The sequence below is a fragment of the Mycteria americana genome, chromosome 7 (assembly GCF_035582795.1).
Source record: "Mycteria americana isolate JAX WOST 10 ecotype Jacksonville Zoo and Gardens chromosome 7, USCA_MyAme_1.0, whole genome shotgun sequence".
Classification (NCBI taxonomy): Eukaryota; Metazoa; Chordata; class Aves; order Ciconiiformes; family Ciconiidae; genus Mycteria; species Mycteria americana.
In genome coordinates this window covers 15766598-15782352 of record NC_134371.1, presented here as the reverse complement: position 1 = coordinate 15782352, position 15755 = coordinate 15766598, and the positions used below count along the sequence as shown (strand labels likewise).

General features: G+C 36.0%; 1 protein-coding gene across 6 annotated transcripts in view; it reads right to left on the bottom strand.

The window, feature by feature from the left end:
* Positions 1-15755, bottom strand: part of DLG1 (discs large MAGUK scaffold protein 1) — a 173788-nt gene that overhangs the window by 93931 nt on the left and 64102 nt on the right. The window lies entirely within an intron of this gene.

The following is a 15755-nucleotide window of genomic DNA, read 5'->3' as shown; positions in this document are numbered from 1 at the left end:
CAAGAAGGAAAATTAGTACAGTAAAAATCATGTTGAAATTTCAGAAGGTGCTTTCTTACAGTTAAAATCATCCAAAGCAAATACTATTTAAAGCTGCTTTCTCATGTGTTCATCACAATATTAGCAGCAACAACTTCCAGGCAACATATACTTAAATTTTAAACTCAAGGAAAAGTCTGCATTTTAAGTCTAACAATGACAACAGTTCTTCTATGTACTCATATAAACTTCCCTACAGTTACTCCTGTAATGCCTTTCTTCTCTACTGTATCACCTCTCTAAATTAAAAAAAAAAAAAAAACCTGAATAAAACAAATCCTATGAGTAAAGAATTTCGCATTATGCCATGGCTGGCATAATGAAGTCCCAGTCTCACTTGTAAACTTGAGGGGATGCTAAAACAGTCACACATCCACACCAAAGTTTAATATTGTTCATAAAACATATCACCCACTGTGACACATCCTGATATGCCTAAGATATTTAATAGTTAAACTGCTATGAAATCATCTGAACTTTTAGTTGCAGTATCTCCCTGATGCAAGTTCCAGATTTAATTCCATGTCTTGTATTAAGCACCCCCTCTTTTTTTGCTTTTCAACTTCTCCTTGTTTAATTAAACCTCCACATACTACATCAGAACTATTTTATCTTTTCTTATGTCACATGTTTTTAGCATTTGCCTTAGTGTTATGATCTGTATGTCTAGAAATATATAAATATTTAAATACACCAAAATTATAGGAAGGATGGTAAATACTGCTGTAAGAAATCCATTTTTGCAATTCCTGAACTGTAAGAAGTACAATAAAAAAGGGGTTAGAGACCTGGTTTTTTTAATCATTATCTTTTAAACGCACCTTACAACACCTCTATGTTGTTGTCTGATTATATATAGCATTTTATACATGCTAGAACTATGTTCATAATATTTCAATAAATATGAAAGCAATATTCTAGGAGTAATGACATACAGTAAAACTTTTATCAGTATCTTAAAAGGAAGACATACAAAGACAGGAAATTACTGGGCTCAAACAACTCACAGAAGCAGTTGATAAGCTCTGAAATTTAAAGTTAAGTTTTTGAAATGGATAAGTGGAACTGGGGAGAGGGTCTGTCCCCTTCTCTCTCCCCCCCCTGCCCTTTCCTAAAACATGTCCTAAAAAAACAGAAGTATAAATTAGCATAGCATATTCAACGAGCTAAACAATTTTTCAGTATCAAATGCCGGAAGCCTATTATACTATGTTACATGCTAAGAATAGCCTAAATACATTGCTGTTAGAAGCAGTTTAATGCCATGTGAGTTTCAGACAAATCAGAGTTTCTGAATTTGTAGCACAACATGGGCCAAATGCTACTGACAGTTAAAATGCATTCTGAGACATGATAGCTGATTCGCTGTCAAGAATAGGTGCTTCTCAGAGCTCTGGAAAGACTTTGGGGGAAAGAACTGCCCTGGATACAGTTATCTTTGTTGATGCAACATGCATATCTCTTGTTAAGACAGCATTTCAAATTACCCAGTATTTTTCATTTGCATAACCATATATTTACTAAGCTCATGGCTTAGTTATTCACCCTTGTGACAGCATCAATTTGTTGTATGTTTGTTTTTATCCTTATCTTCCATTTTATGCCACAGATTTGGCTTTTATTGAAGAAATTAAGATATTTGCTGATAAAAATTGAAAGACCAGCTTCTAATCAAATTCTCTAATTCTTCTGAGTAACTAGCTCCTCATCACAGGGAATGCAGAAGGAAGAAGGAAGGCTTCAAATGCCTGAGCATGTTAAATCAGCTTCCCCGGACTCATAAAGGAGACTGATGTGGTTAGCAGGGCAGGAAGGCATTGCTACCTCTACAGCAGTTCACCGCTGCAAATGGAACAGGTATTAACCCAGTGGGATGTACTGCTGCTTTATGGACAGACTGCAATGTCTGACCACTGAACTCCTTGTTAAAGTAATGCAAAGTCTACAAATCACTACAACCACCTCAAGTTCCATGCAAAGAACCCTGGAAACCTTGGCTAGGGCAGGACACAAGCAGAGAGTCAGAATGACCACTTTACTGTCTTCGTTTCTATCTGTTCACATCATCTGTTTCCACTGCTGCCTTTTTCCTATGAGACAGGTGATTTGAATCTTCCAATAACATTAAAAAGGGACAATACTAGTAAATAAGGCACCTTTAATGTTTGAAAATGGATTGCTAGTCTTTAGGGTGCTGTGGCCTTTCACTCCCGGCTAGTCCTCCATGCCACAATGCATTTGTGCACATATGCATTCTTTTGGGCACAAGCCTAGCCGATAACTACAGCAAAAAGCAGTGCTACCATATCCATCACCAACTTCTTCCTTGCTTCTTTAGGGTACAAGACCCCCTACTCAAAAAATAACCTACCCCAAAATCTGAAGTCCCTTCCTTAGCAGAAGTCCTTTTACCACCTTGCTGGAGAGAAGGTGACCTGTTGCAACTCCCAGAGAAGGACAGGAGTCCTTCAATCTCCAGGAGTTGTTTCCCTTTCACTGGTAATGGAGGGAACTAAGCAAGTATCACCATTCTGCACCATCTCACCCCATCCAAGAAAGCCAAGCAAATGAAGGAACAGCTAAAAATGGGTGCTATATAGCAGATTCACAAGGGAAGCAGGAGACCAGTACTTTAAAAACCATCAGTTTGGTTTTGTATATGTTAAAAAACATCATCTCACAACAGTAAGAATATATAAAGCCCACCATCACAAGTAGAATTTCAACAGACAAGGTTAGAAGTACATCATGTCTAATTATTTATTTGGACTCTGCAAATATGATTACATTCAAGTGATGGGGATGCATCTCTAAGTGAACAAATAAAAGTCATCAAGAATTTTCAGAATACTGAACAAAAACTGAAGGGAACTGAAAAACAAAACTGCACCACAGTGAGCAATCTTTAAATATCTTTTTCCCTCCCTGAGGCTAGAACAGCTGCAATGGGTGGATAAGGTAGGAGGATAGCACAGCATCTTTCCAGAGGAAGAGGCTTCAACAAGCTCTTATGTTTTCAGTGCATTACATCTGAATATGCTCATTAAGGTTTTTTACAACCACTTCAAAATATTTTATGGTTTTTTCCCTCCTTCTGGCCATGAACATGTATAAGCAGTTGTTTTTAACGGAAGAACTGTCAGACTTACGAAAAAAATTTGGCAGGCTTTCACAGAGGTAAGCTATCTTTTTCATAGCAGAAAAATAGAACAAACATTGGAATATTCACAGAATCACAGCTTTGGTTTAAAGGGATCTCAGGATCTTTGTCTGGTCCAACCCACACGCAAAGCAGAGGCTATTCGGTACTTTATTTATAAGCAAATTTTTAGTCCTGACTAGTCAGTGCAACTACAAGTTTCATGTGTCCCAATATTACTTGTTCAAGCATTAAACAAATAAGAGCAACCATAGTATTTATTCAAAAAGCTAATACTGTATATTTTGTCTTTAAAAAAATAACAGTACTTAAAAGCTATTACATCTACCTAATGCATCACTTAGAGTTGTATAACAACCCAGTACAGAAGCTACAGGATCCCTCTTCGACATTCATGTACATTTGCAACAAGAAAATGAAAATCCCCTTCTAAGATCTCCTATTCATTGCTTATTCTAAATTCACAAGCAAAAAAACCAGGCAACAATAAGCAGACTTCCAGAGGAAGTGCCAGTTCATCATCTTTGAAACAATTACCAACAGATATAAAATACCTTAATATTACAGTGCCTGAGGGTAAAGAATTTTTCCTTTTTTTACAAGTTTTTGTAGTATTTCAGGTTGTACGACATCAAGAAAGCAATTATTCTTGACTAAAGCTGAATTTAGCTTGACAGTAAGCAAAACCAATCTAATATCACATTTTTAAACAATGCTGACATCTCAGCATTCTTCCCTATATCTTTCTTTGTTGTGTTATCCAAAAAGATACTCATCTGCTAATGCTAATAAGTTTAAACTTCTCTCAATATCAGCCTTAAGAACTCACCCCAAAATCCACAGACTTGAAATTTGGCTTGCCTCCTTTTACCTGACTTTCAAGGATTACTAAAAACATCACTTAGAGCAGACTGACAGTCAAGTTGAAAAATGTCATGTTTTTCTTACAGATTGCACTATTAAATGTGTATTCTATACGTAAGGAAGGCATTCCTTAATCTTATTTATGGATTATTAGTAGCCAAAACACACGGAAAACTGATATAGACTAGAATTTGTTGTGCTACATATAATTAAGACTTCAAATTATTTAATCTTTTAAATACAATTCCTTAACCAGGAAATATGTGGTCTTTATTTGAACTGTCATCTTACTACAGCTATGAAATTGGTATTTCTTAACGACGTTATTCCCCTCCAGGGCTAGGCAATAGAATGCAAACTACATTTTTCAGTATTTCATTAAAATACCTCCTATTTAAACTCGTTGGAAGCTCAACACTTGCAAAATAACTTAAAAAAATCAGATCTTATTTAAGTGCTTCCATTTTCATGCTTTAATGCTAAAAATTATACAGAGCTCCGTAAAATATGAAAATGAAAGCAGACAGAAAACACCATTCATAAATCAGAGATTATATGAAAGCATGCATATATAAATAGATTGCTATTTCTGACCAGCAAATAACCAGAAAACATGCAGACACAATAATTTCAACAAGTGGCATATTACCTGGGTGGAGCTGGCAGCAACAGAAATGCAGTCAATGAAACCATGTCTCCGAGTGAAAAATGCAACTATCTGCCGCCAACGGGAAGGCTCATTCCGTAACTCATCTGTCGAGCCTTTCTTTGCCCACTGCTTGTGCTTTGGGCCTACAGAACTGTGGCTTGAGCTAGTGTTGCCTCGACTGGCGCGAGAATAGAGGAGTGTGTTATTTCCGAAAATGTAATTCATCTCTGCAGCTCTGCAGGTGGTTGCCAGGCAGTCTTACTTCCCTACCAGCTGCTGAGTGGTGAATGAGCAGGAAAAAAAAAAAATGCAGATAGAATTACAGCAGCATCATTTACAAACCAGGAAAACAAAATTCTTGATAGCTGATGCTATTTTTCTTCCAAGCTTTTCCACCCCCTACTTCCCTTCTCTACCTGTGATTACAATGATAAGCATAATCTTGAGCAATTTAAAAAAAAAAGCAAGCAAATGTTTTTCTTATTTTTCCTTTTTCAGAACCCACAGGATCGAAAGCTTGTTTTCCCTTCCTAGCCGACAACAGATATTTAAGAGAAACTGGGTAGCAGGTACAGTACAATGTTACAAATTCACAGCTATAAGGATGGTGGTGCATGATAACAGCTACTGGGTGGAGAAAGCATGGATCAAAAATAACCAAGTTTCAATCACTGCCTGTAGTAAGATCCAATAGCATCTTTTCATTTCCTTGCTTGCATAAATTATAAACCTGAACCGAACAAAACAGGGAGCATGCAGTATAATTGCACTTGTTCACTGATTCTGTATTTCTGAAAATGTTTCACAGAGCAAAAAGACCATAACATCATGTCCAGAAAAAATATTCATGAAAAAAGTGTTTGCTGGTTTCTTCTTCTTCTTTCCCCCCCCTCCTTAGTGCATAAAACAACTATAGAGGGAAGATATCATTGTGCCATAACACAGTCATTTTGTCGTGCATATCAATGGGTGTCTGCTGGGGTTGTTTTGTTGTTTGTTTGTTTGGGGTTTTTTTAACCAGCAAGAAGATTAGTGATATTAAGATTAAACACCAGAAGTCAACACACTGTTGTTCTTATTCTATGATTAATGTGTCACGATAACAACACCTTTTTCCAAAATTCTGCAAATACTGTAAGCATAATACGAAAACAATAAATAATACAAAAACATTACTTCTCAAAAGTATAAGAATTGGCAAAAAAATGAAAAATTCTTATCATGCACTAATGAATTTTCAATAAAATTACTTTGATTTCCAATGCAAATCATGAGTATTACTGCTATAGGTGTGCATTTTCTCTGCTCTCTTCACAGTAAAAAAGAAGTCACAGTAAATATCAAAAAGATTCTAAGAATTGAAGTTACCTTACAGAATTCAATATTCAAGTTTTTATAGTCAACTATTTTAAGAAAAATCCTCCAGCTCGCATGAAAGATTATTTAGGAAATCAGTTAAGTGCCAAGGCTTTCAGTACAAGCTTGCCTCCGGAAATCCAACAAAAAGTTATCAAAACTGCTTGTGGTATATTTCTACACAAAATGCTCTAATGGTCATAACCATAACAAACCAGGGCAAACTTTTTCACAGTGAAGAAAACTCTCAACATGATGAACAGAGGCAGAAGAGTTCCTTACAACGCTGCCACAAGTTACAACAACACGATTCTACAAATCCCCTGACTCACTATGTGCATTTTAGTAGGGATTACCAAATTCCCCCATATACTTTTTTTTTTGGTGCAATATACTCTTCTACTTAACAAATTCTTACTGACAGCTATCCTATTCTGTGTAACAAATTTTTGCTGACAGCTTACATTACAAGCAGAAATAATAAGTATATAAATTTAAAACTGTGGTAATAAGATCAATGCACCACTTACTTCTAGTCACTAGTACAGCTCAGTAGCGCATCACATACAAATACTTTGAGTACATCTTTCAGACAGACTTTATTAATATTCATAAAATACAATGGCTTATCAGTGTAAGTCACATGAAACTCAACCTGACTTGTGCAGTGTCCTCAAAGCTCTGTTCGTAAGATAGATAATGGAGGTAAAGAAATGCCTCAGACACAGTAGATGTAATGATCCATTTAAATGGAGTAGCTTTTCATGGGAAGACTGCAGCCCTACATTTTTCCAGACTCGAAGAAAATACCTAGTCTGAAAAATACCTATTAATTTTTAACTGGAGAAACTCCTTAATCCTTGGCTATGACTGAAGATATTTGGAACAAACTACAAGTTACATACTTTGAATTCTGAGTCTTTTTATAAAGAGTCAAAGTGAAAATATTTATTCTGTTTTTCTTCATATGGCCTTGAATGTCCACACTGCTGTACATTTTAAAAGATCTGAGAGCACAAGAATACTAGTACAACTTTCAAAAAACATCTTTAAGAATTCAATTAGATATGAGATAGATATATATACACACACACAGAGATACGTCTCCATAGGCTTCAGAGTCACATGGGAGAGTATTGTTTAGAATTCTGAAAAAGAAACACCACAACACATGGAAAAGCAATGTACCAAGTACTTACTTTTCTTGCTGTTTTTATCAACCTGTCTGAAGATGAGACAGGTTTGCTGTGTTCTAAGATAGTTTCTTTCAAAAGGATGATTCCCACACACCCAACGATCAACTGTGGCATCACCGACAAAGAGACTTTAGAAATCAGCACTTCAGGAAAGGCTCATATGGACAAAAAAATATTCCTGGAAGTGAAGCTATGATGATCTCATTTCAATGGAGACAGAAATCCAGAAAAGTACTTCAGGAAGAGGTTATGCAATCACACTGGTGGTAAAGACAGCAATCTGTGTCACCTACACTCCATATGGATATTAATGGTATTGAGCAAGATTTGCTGATTCCTAAGAAGATAAAGTTGCAGTTATTTGCAGAAGGAGCCTGCACTGTGGTGATGAGACAAGTCCTGATTTTTACAAGTTCAAAGCAACATGAAGATAAAGGCATGGCATAACTCTAGAGATGATACAACATCAGGATAATGCAAAGGAGTGCAGACTAGGAGAATGGTCGCTTGCACAGTTGAAAAAACAGTGGGTGGGAGTAAAAACAAGGGCTTGTTTTGGTCAAAGAGTATTTCAACAGAGGGTCAAACACGTACAAATAGAAATGAGAGAAAGTGCTATGTGGAGAGAAAAAGAAGTATCCAGAGAAAGGAGACAATCTAAGAATGATCAACACAGAGATGGTAGCTGAAATTGCATCTGTGAATGACTGCCTCTGGAGTCAAGGAGGTAGAACAGGGAGGCTCACCAGGGAATCTCAGGAAGTCCTAAAGGGAGCCAAGAGCTTCCGTCATCCCTTTTTCATATCTGGATGTTGAACTAATAGGGATAAAATTAATTTTAAAAAAACAAAACAAAACAAAAAAAAAAAAAACCAAAACAAAAAAAAACACCACAAAGAGCAAAACCACACCAACCACAAACAACAACAACAAAAAATACAACACAAAAAAACCCCACCAAAACCAAACACCACAGCAAAACAAAAAAGCCCTTATTTACTGTGAGGCAACAATTGAGAATTCGCAGATTAAAAAAAACAAAACAAAACAAAAACAAAACAAAAACCAAACCACCAGCACGTAATTAAGATTTCTATATAAGTACACATACTTTTCTACAGCTTAATAATTTACTGAAAGATACATCCACATTTGTAGTGGATGCAGAGTAACATTATTTGTTCTGCGGCCAATTAACAAGATATAGTAATCACAGTGGTTACTGAATTTAAAAATTAATATCAAATACTTGCAATAAAGTGTCTCTGATTTTGTACCTGAGCCAATTCTTATTATCAGCTTGCTGGGACAAGTTAAAACATAATGCCATATTTTAATCTCGAGGATAAAGTTTTCCTGGACATACCTTTACAAGCAGCACGCATACCTTGAAATTAAAAATGCACAGCAACAAAAACTGTTTCTATATGCAAACAGCATTTATCTCTCAATTACCCTTTTTAAAGAACAACAATACCCCTGAAGCATTTGAAAGCATCTTATGTTAGTTTTATTACTATCCTGCTAAACAGAATACTGGCTAAAATAAGCACAGACCCTACAGGAATAAACTGATATACTTAGAGAAAATTCAAAACAATGGCAAGGACTTATTTTCAGTATCACTTGGGTTTTTACAAAAAAAACTGATACAAAAGAAATGTGCAGAACTCAATTTAAATGCTCAAATATAGACTAAGCAACTTTAACTCTCCAGGCAGGGGAACAAAAACCACCACTGAAAATGTAGATATAAATTCATGTTTACTTTTTTCACTTTTCAGAATTCTATGTTTAATACACTTTTACTGGCATAACAAATTTAAGTCTCTTTAACAAGCATATGCAATATTCTAAGTCAAAGCCCAGGACTACACTACGTAAATTGGACACTGTGGAAAAAGAAATCATTAACCCTTTCTGCTGAGATATGTTAGAAAGCCTATCTTAGCTTTTAGTCGAGAGACAGGACTGAAAGGATAGCCCTTGATCAAGTGTGATTTACATAGTCAATAAAAAGTAGATATTTTACTGCTGAAACTACCTTATAGGTAAACACCCCAGCACGATTATTCTATAATGATACATTTTAGTATAAATATTGACTATAAAAGATTATTACATTATTACTTATACAACACCTCATCCAACCTACCAATCTGTGCAGATTAAACTGCCTGGTCTTCCGTACCCTCTTCATGAACCTCTGGCCCATCTTTTTGGCACGCCAGACTGATAAAAACATCCTGTGTTTAATATAAGTTTCTTTAGGCTTTCTTCAGTCATCAAAATGAACCCAACTGCACTGAGAGCTCAGGGGAAATCTCAGGCGAAAAGAGTATAACCAGTTATTAAGAAGACTTGATGTTGATTACTGTATCTTAGGTTGTTCTAATGTTTGGATTAATCCACAGTCCATCTGTTACAGTTTTTCTTTCTTGTCTTTGTTGACAAGAATTTGTTGAGCAGATCCATACTGAGAAAGGAGCAGATTTGGTCAACTGCCTCTTACTATAAGACACAAACTGACATCTTTGCACATATTTGTATATTCTTCAATTACAGGAACCTTAAAAGTGGTAACCTATCAAGAACTTGGGCAAGGCATTTTAATTAAAGATTGTAGAGCACCCCTTCAAGAGTGACCACCAAAGTATGATGCTAGCCTAAAAATTAGTATTTCTGAGGGTATGTTCATGTTTTTCATACAATTTCCACTATTCTAGGTATGTTCCTAACTCCAGAAGTACTACCTTCCTGCTGAAGTTGTCATAAAGCTTTAGAAAGGTCTTCATTCAGAAAAAGGTAACATATTGCAACTTTCTCACAATCATAAATATCAACCAATCTTGCAAATCATATGTCATCCAATCTTTAATTTCTAAATGGAAACAGCATCTTCATCTTCAGGGTAGTCTCGCCTACCTGCTCAGACAGGAGCAGGATTCAGGAAATATAAACAAGAAAATGTACTAGGGAAAATAGGAAGTTACAATTACTTTGACAGCTAACCTTGAACATGCCTTCATAGTTCCTCAAATCATAAAGACCATAAGCTCTTTCTGAGCGCAGAAAAAGTCTCCTAATGAACAGAGGAGTCTATTTTAACAGAAGCTCCACAAGCTCCAAAAGACTTCTGGGCAAGCACTTGAGTGAATGAGGGGAACAGGAAGGAAGGCATACCAGGAGATAAGGAGAAGGGAACCTTTTAAGCTTATCAGCACAAAATTCAGGTTCACAGGGAAAGGAAGTTGTCCTGCATTAAAGGAAGCATGAGTTTACGTGCACATTTATATAAGCAGTTATTTCCCATATGGATTAATGGGAAGGAGTTAAATAAAGGTGCTTGCTTCCAGTTGAAGAAAAAGGGCAGAAGAGACAAGCAATGCATGCTGTAACACCTTTATTGGTATAGCTAGAAACCAAAAGACTATAAGCAGCTGAAAGATTATTCTAAAGTCAGAGGCTGACTGTAGATCACTGCGTTTAGGGGCTATAAGACAACTATCACCTGCTAATTTATATTTCCAAATATATATTTATATTTCTGAAATAACCATTCCCTAGTAATTTTCATAATTTTAGTGACCTAACCTTACTGACTGTAGTTTTATTGATGTCTCCTGACTCAGCTCTTTCCCAAACTGAGGAGTCAAACTGATCCATCTTTCATTGTACAGTAGCCGCCCCTATCTCTGACCACTCTTATTCCTCTTCTATGAGCCATTTCTAGATTGAAATGTCTTCTTCATCAAGATAAAGATCAGTGCAGATTTCTAGAGTGATAAAATAATGCAGTTTTATTCCCATTTGCTTCCCCAGATATTCCTTGTATTCCATTTGCCTTTTTGACTGTAACTTGAGTACTGAGATGATTATTCCATTAATCTGTTATAACCCTGAGCTCTCATTCTTCTGAGATGATGCAATGAGAACACAAGTTCTTCCAAGATCCTTCTGGTAACCTCCATCCATCATGATTACTGGTCTTCTTTCTTACCCTTTACTTTCCTTTAGTTTTTGGTTTGTTTCGGGTCTTTTTAAACAATTAAATCCCAAGATTTTTTTTTTTCTTATTCCATGACAGCTTAAATTTCTCTGTAAGCTTTTTTTTGAGGAATTCTATTGTGTGCATCTAGGAAAACCTAGAAACCTACATGAACAAGACAATCTTTATGCACCTGCTAAGAGATTTGTGCAGCAGAACTTCTCTTTACAAAGCTTTCATTGCTTCCTTATCTGTAATTTCTCAACATACTTATTGATTCTGCTCTTTAGAATACTTTCACTGTGTTTTGACAGTACAGAAATGAGAGAGTTCTCATTTCTCCTCTCCCTTCTGGATGCTATTTTAAGAACAAGTACCACCTTGCCATATTTCATTCCTGTGATACCACAGTCAATTTAAATAGACTGTTATACAGCATTGCAGCACTAACAGATAAGCAGTTTTATATTGGAGTTCATTTAAAACCATTAAGCTTAAATACCATTAGGTCCTGAACACTTTTACAAAGATTTCTAAACGTGAAAAAAAGCAGGCATACACTAAGTGGGCACAAGACATTTATTTCACAGAGTGAAACTACAGTGGATGTAGTGAACTGGACTGCTGTACATGGATTACAAAGCCCGTCAGGTAGGTTTAGGTGCCACTGATACATACTATTAGAAACTTTTTGAAACAGTGTGTACACTACACTAAGTATGGGGTATCTGGCACAAAAACAGGGTCCGCTACTTCTAAGCAAGAGGAAAGGTAAGGCTAAAGACCATACTGCTTACCCAACAAGCACATAATCACAGCACTAGGTCAAATAAAATGCCCAACTAACCTATTGTGTTCAGTAGCTAATAGCAAAACCATAGAGTAGTCCTTCTCTCCCCACTATACCATCCCAAGCTCCAACAGTTCAGAGATTCATAGAGCCAAAGAAGGTAAACTCTGTTTTACTGCTTTTATTCTAAATAAAGGACCACTTTCACTCTAATGCAAACTGAGCCTGAGTAAGTTTAATTCCTCCCAGATCCGACACTGCTAGGTAAACAGAGATAAAGCAGAGGGGCACTGACATGGGGCAAAGCTACTGGTTCAAAGGTATTCAGCACATTATGAGATTAGTTTCAGACCCAGCACCAGATGCTTCCCTTGGGCAAAAAGATTCTTGTAGTTAAAATTTGAGGGTAAAACTTTCCAATGGGGAACAGTATTTCACCTTAGTTTGAAACACTTCACTGTTCAGAGGTAGGAAAACAGTAACTCATCTGCAGTCAATGTCATAATATTATGAAGTCATAGTTTCTCTACTGAAATAAGTTTATATAACCACAAAAGACTCCACCACTGTGCTTTAAATAGGCAAGCAGCATTAATCCACGTCTAGAACATTTTTAAAAGATCTTTGGTATAGAGAAGCAGGGATTTTTACTGCATTATCTGACACTCAAGTACTCCAGCAGAATATAACAGCGCTCAGCCGGAATGACACGTCTTTGCATGAGATCAAACAGGCAGCCAGTAATGAAAAAGGCCAATCACTGCGCTGCCTGACCTGCTCAATATTGTATTTTCCCAGCATCACTTGTACAGAGATGATCACTCCTGAGCACGAGAACGGTAAAGCAGCCAACTGTGCTGCATGAAATATGTACAAGAGCCCATAATTATGTAACCATAAGTTAAAAATTAACATACTTCCCTCACACACACCAATTCTATTTCTCACAATTCCTGGATTGTTCTGCTACTTCAATGATGATTGCAGAAAGCTAGTCTAAAGATGCCATACATTCAACGAGTAGAATACCTTTAGTTCCTTATGTCTGTGCTATTCATCAGTAATTAAAATTCTACTGTATAGCATGAATAAGCAATTTTAGATACCTTACTAGACTAATAAAGCTAGTACAATGTTCCAACTAAAACATTTATGTTCAGCTGTCAATGTCTGCTATGTGTGTAAGGAACAAACCAAGTGCAAGCATTCTTCTCGCACCCATTTAAGAGTGGTCTTATGGTGAAAATCTCCAGAGATAGATCTGTGAAAAAGATTTGGTTAAACAAAAAAGAACTGAAGAGGCTTTTCTGAATCAGTAAGTCTAGCTTCCCGTTACTGCAGGCAGCCACACCATAATACCATTTCTGAACTTATCAAATACTTGGAAAACTCTCCAAGAACAGCCTTGTGCAAATTCTGAATGGGAATCGTGGATGTAATGGAACTGCAGTGAATATTGTAATATTAAAAGAGTTTATTAAAGAGCAGGATAAACATTTATCAAACTAATCACAGTGTATCTTTCCAGTACAAAAGATATTTAGCAGTTTACAAATTATTGCATGTTTTCTTTGGAGCTTCTTTATTACCAGTGAAATAAAAGCCCCAAATACCAACATATAATACATCAACATAATACGGAAAAATATGTAAGCCCCAATCAGGGTCTACACGTAAATATTGAATTGCTATGCTACCTTATAATTATAGAGCTATAAATAAAATATTTTCCCTTTCATGCACAGGTTGCTTTAAATGAAGAATACTGCAATTTAAGATAGATTTTTTGTCTTATTATATCATGAGCCATTATTTTAAAACCTTGTAATAATCTGTTACTCAAAGCTTTTTTTCCTTGATAGAAAACTCCAACTTGCACTAAACCTTAAACAAATTTTAAAAACTTGTTTGCCATCGTATCACATCTATGACAGATTTCACTTGGTTGGAGCTCTTTAAAAACAAATGTTAAATTTGTTAATTAATTTTTTTAAAAGCATCAATTAAATTCAAAAACATCAATCTGAAGGTATGATACAGAAGCTAAATTCAGTTTTACAATTGAAATAAATCCTTTTGTAGCATACCATCTAGTGGTCAATCTTGGTAGCAACGTATTGCTTCAATTACACCAAAGTCAATTCAACTTCATCATATTTTATTTCATAACAACTCAAGGAACCTCGCATTGTAATCACAAGTTTCTATGAGGAATTTGAAAACCTCATACTGAAGAAATTCTGGTACTTGCTGTCTACCTACCTGAAAATATTCTTTAAAATGTTTGGGACAGAATATTGGTGAAGGATTTAATTTGATCATTTTCACTATCTGTTCATGATTCTCTACCATTAAACATTCCAAAAAAAGCTGTCTTACAGAATTAAGAAGAGTTCCACTTCACACAGTATGAAATAGGGAACAGAGGACATGAAATCTCCTGGGTCAAGTTTACTACTTCGATGTTTGAGACATATGAAGTATACATTTCTCTTAAACTGACAAAGCTCCACCCTAACAAGACAAAGTCCGTAAGCCCTGTCTCATGTTTAAACTTTAAATCAAGTACAGATAGTATCAGTTATTTCATGCTAATTGCAAACATGCGATATCTCACCCCAACCTGAATCTGCGGTAGCCCACCCCTCCACCAAGAAGGTAAACCACCTTAAGTTACTACAGTACTTAATGTGGAACATTTGATAAATAGTAGCCACATGCTCATCCTCTAAAAATTTAGGATACACATTTGTCTTTTTGGTCATCGAAAGCTGCTCTCTGAAAACCATCCACCTGTCCAAGCAAGTTGTAAAAGCTGCTTTAAGTCCTAGAAAATTTGAAAGCTTCTCTCGAGAACTAAATGTAAACTAGTTAAAACCAGGTATCTCCCTTCTTCACTATCATCTATTCATGTTCTGTATTATTGCTCTAGACTGCAGAGGGCTTGCTATAAAAGAAGGTAGTCCTCAAAATCTGATTCTACTGCCCTCTGCAGCATTTCTTAAAAAGCAGCATATGATCATAAAATCACTGTTGACATCTGTTCTTCAAACTAATAACTTCGTATCTGAAATTTCAAGTGTATTTAACATTTGTAATTTTTTAAAAAGTCTTCTTATTATTTTATTAGTGTAATAAACACAACATCCTTTTATTACCTTTAGTTTCCTTAAGCAAATGTACTATCGAACAAAGCTAATCATGATCTTGTATATTAGCCAAGACCTGGTCCCTACACAGTGCATCAAGTCAACCTACCAAATAAATTAAGCAAAGCACTCTTAACTCAGAGTTGTTGTGGCTAAACTGATCTTCAGCATGAGCTATGCCAAAACTACGAACATCTTGCATGGCCAAAAGATGAGAGGACCAGCTATGCTAATAATACAATAGCAGCCTTGGGTTTTTTTCTGACATACTCAAGTGCAATTTTTAACAGCATTTATTCTAATAACTTTAGCAAGCCATCTCCTGACCGAAAAGAAATTTTGTGAGGTCAAAGGCATTTTACTCTAAAAGGTCCCATAAAGACTCCCAGGGCTTACAAAACCATGGATGCACCCCTCACGCCAAATACCTTAAGACCTCAGATGCTCATTATAAACAGTTTATGCAATGAAGTTAACTTCTTCAGGAGAGAAGCAAATCAGCAACCAACTTAGCATCAGAATTCAAAATGCTGGTAAACAACTGAAACTTGGAGCACCCACCCC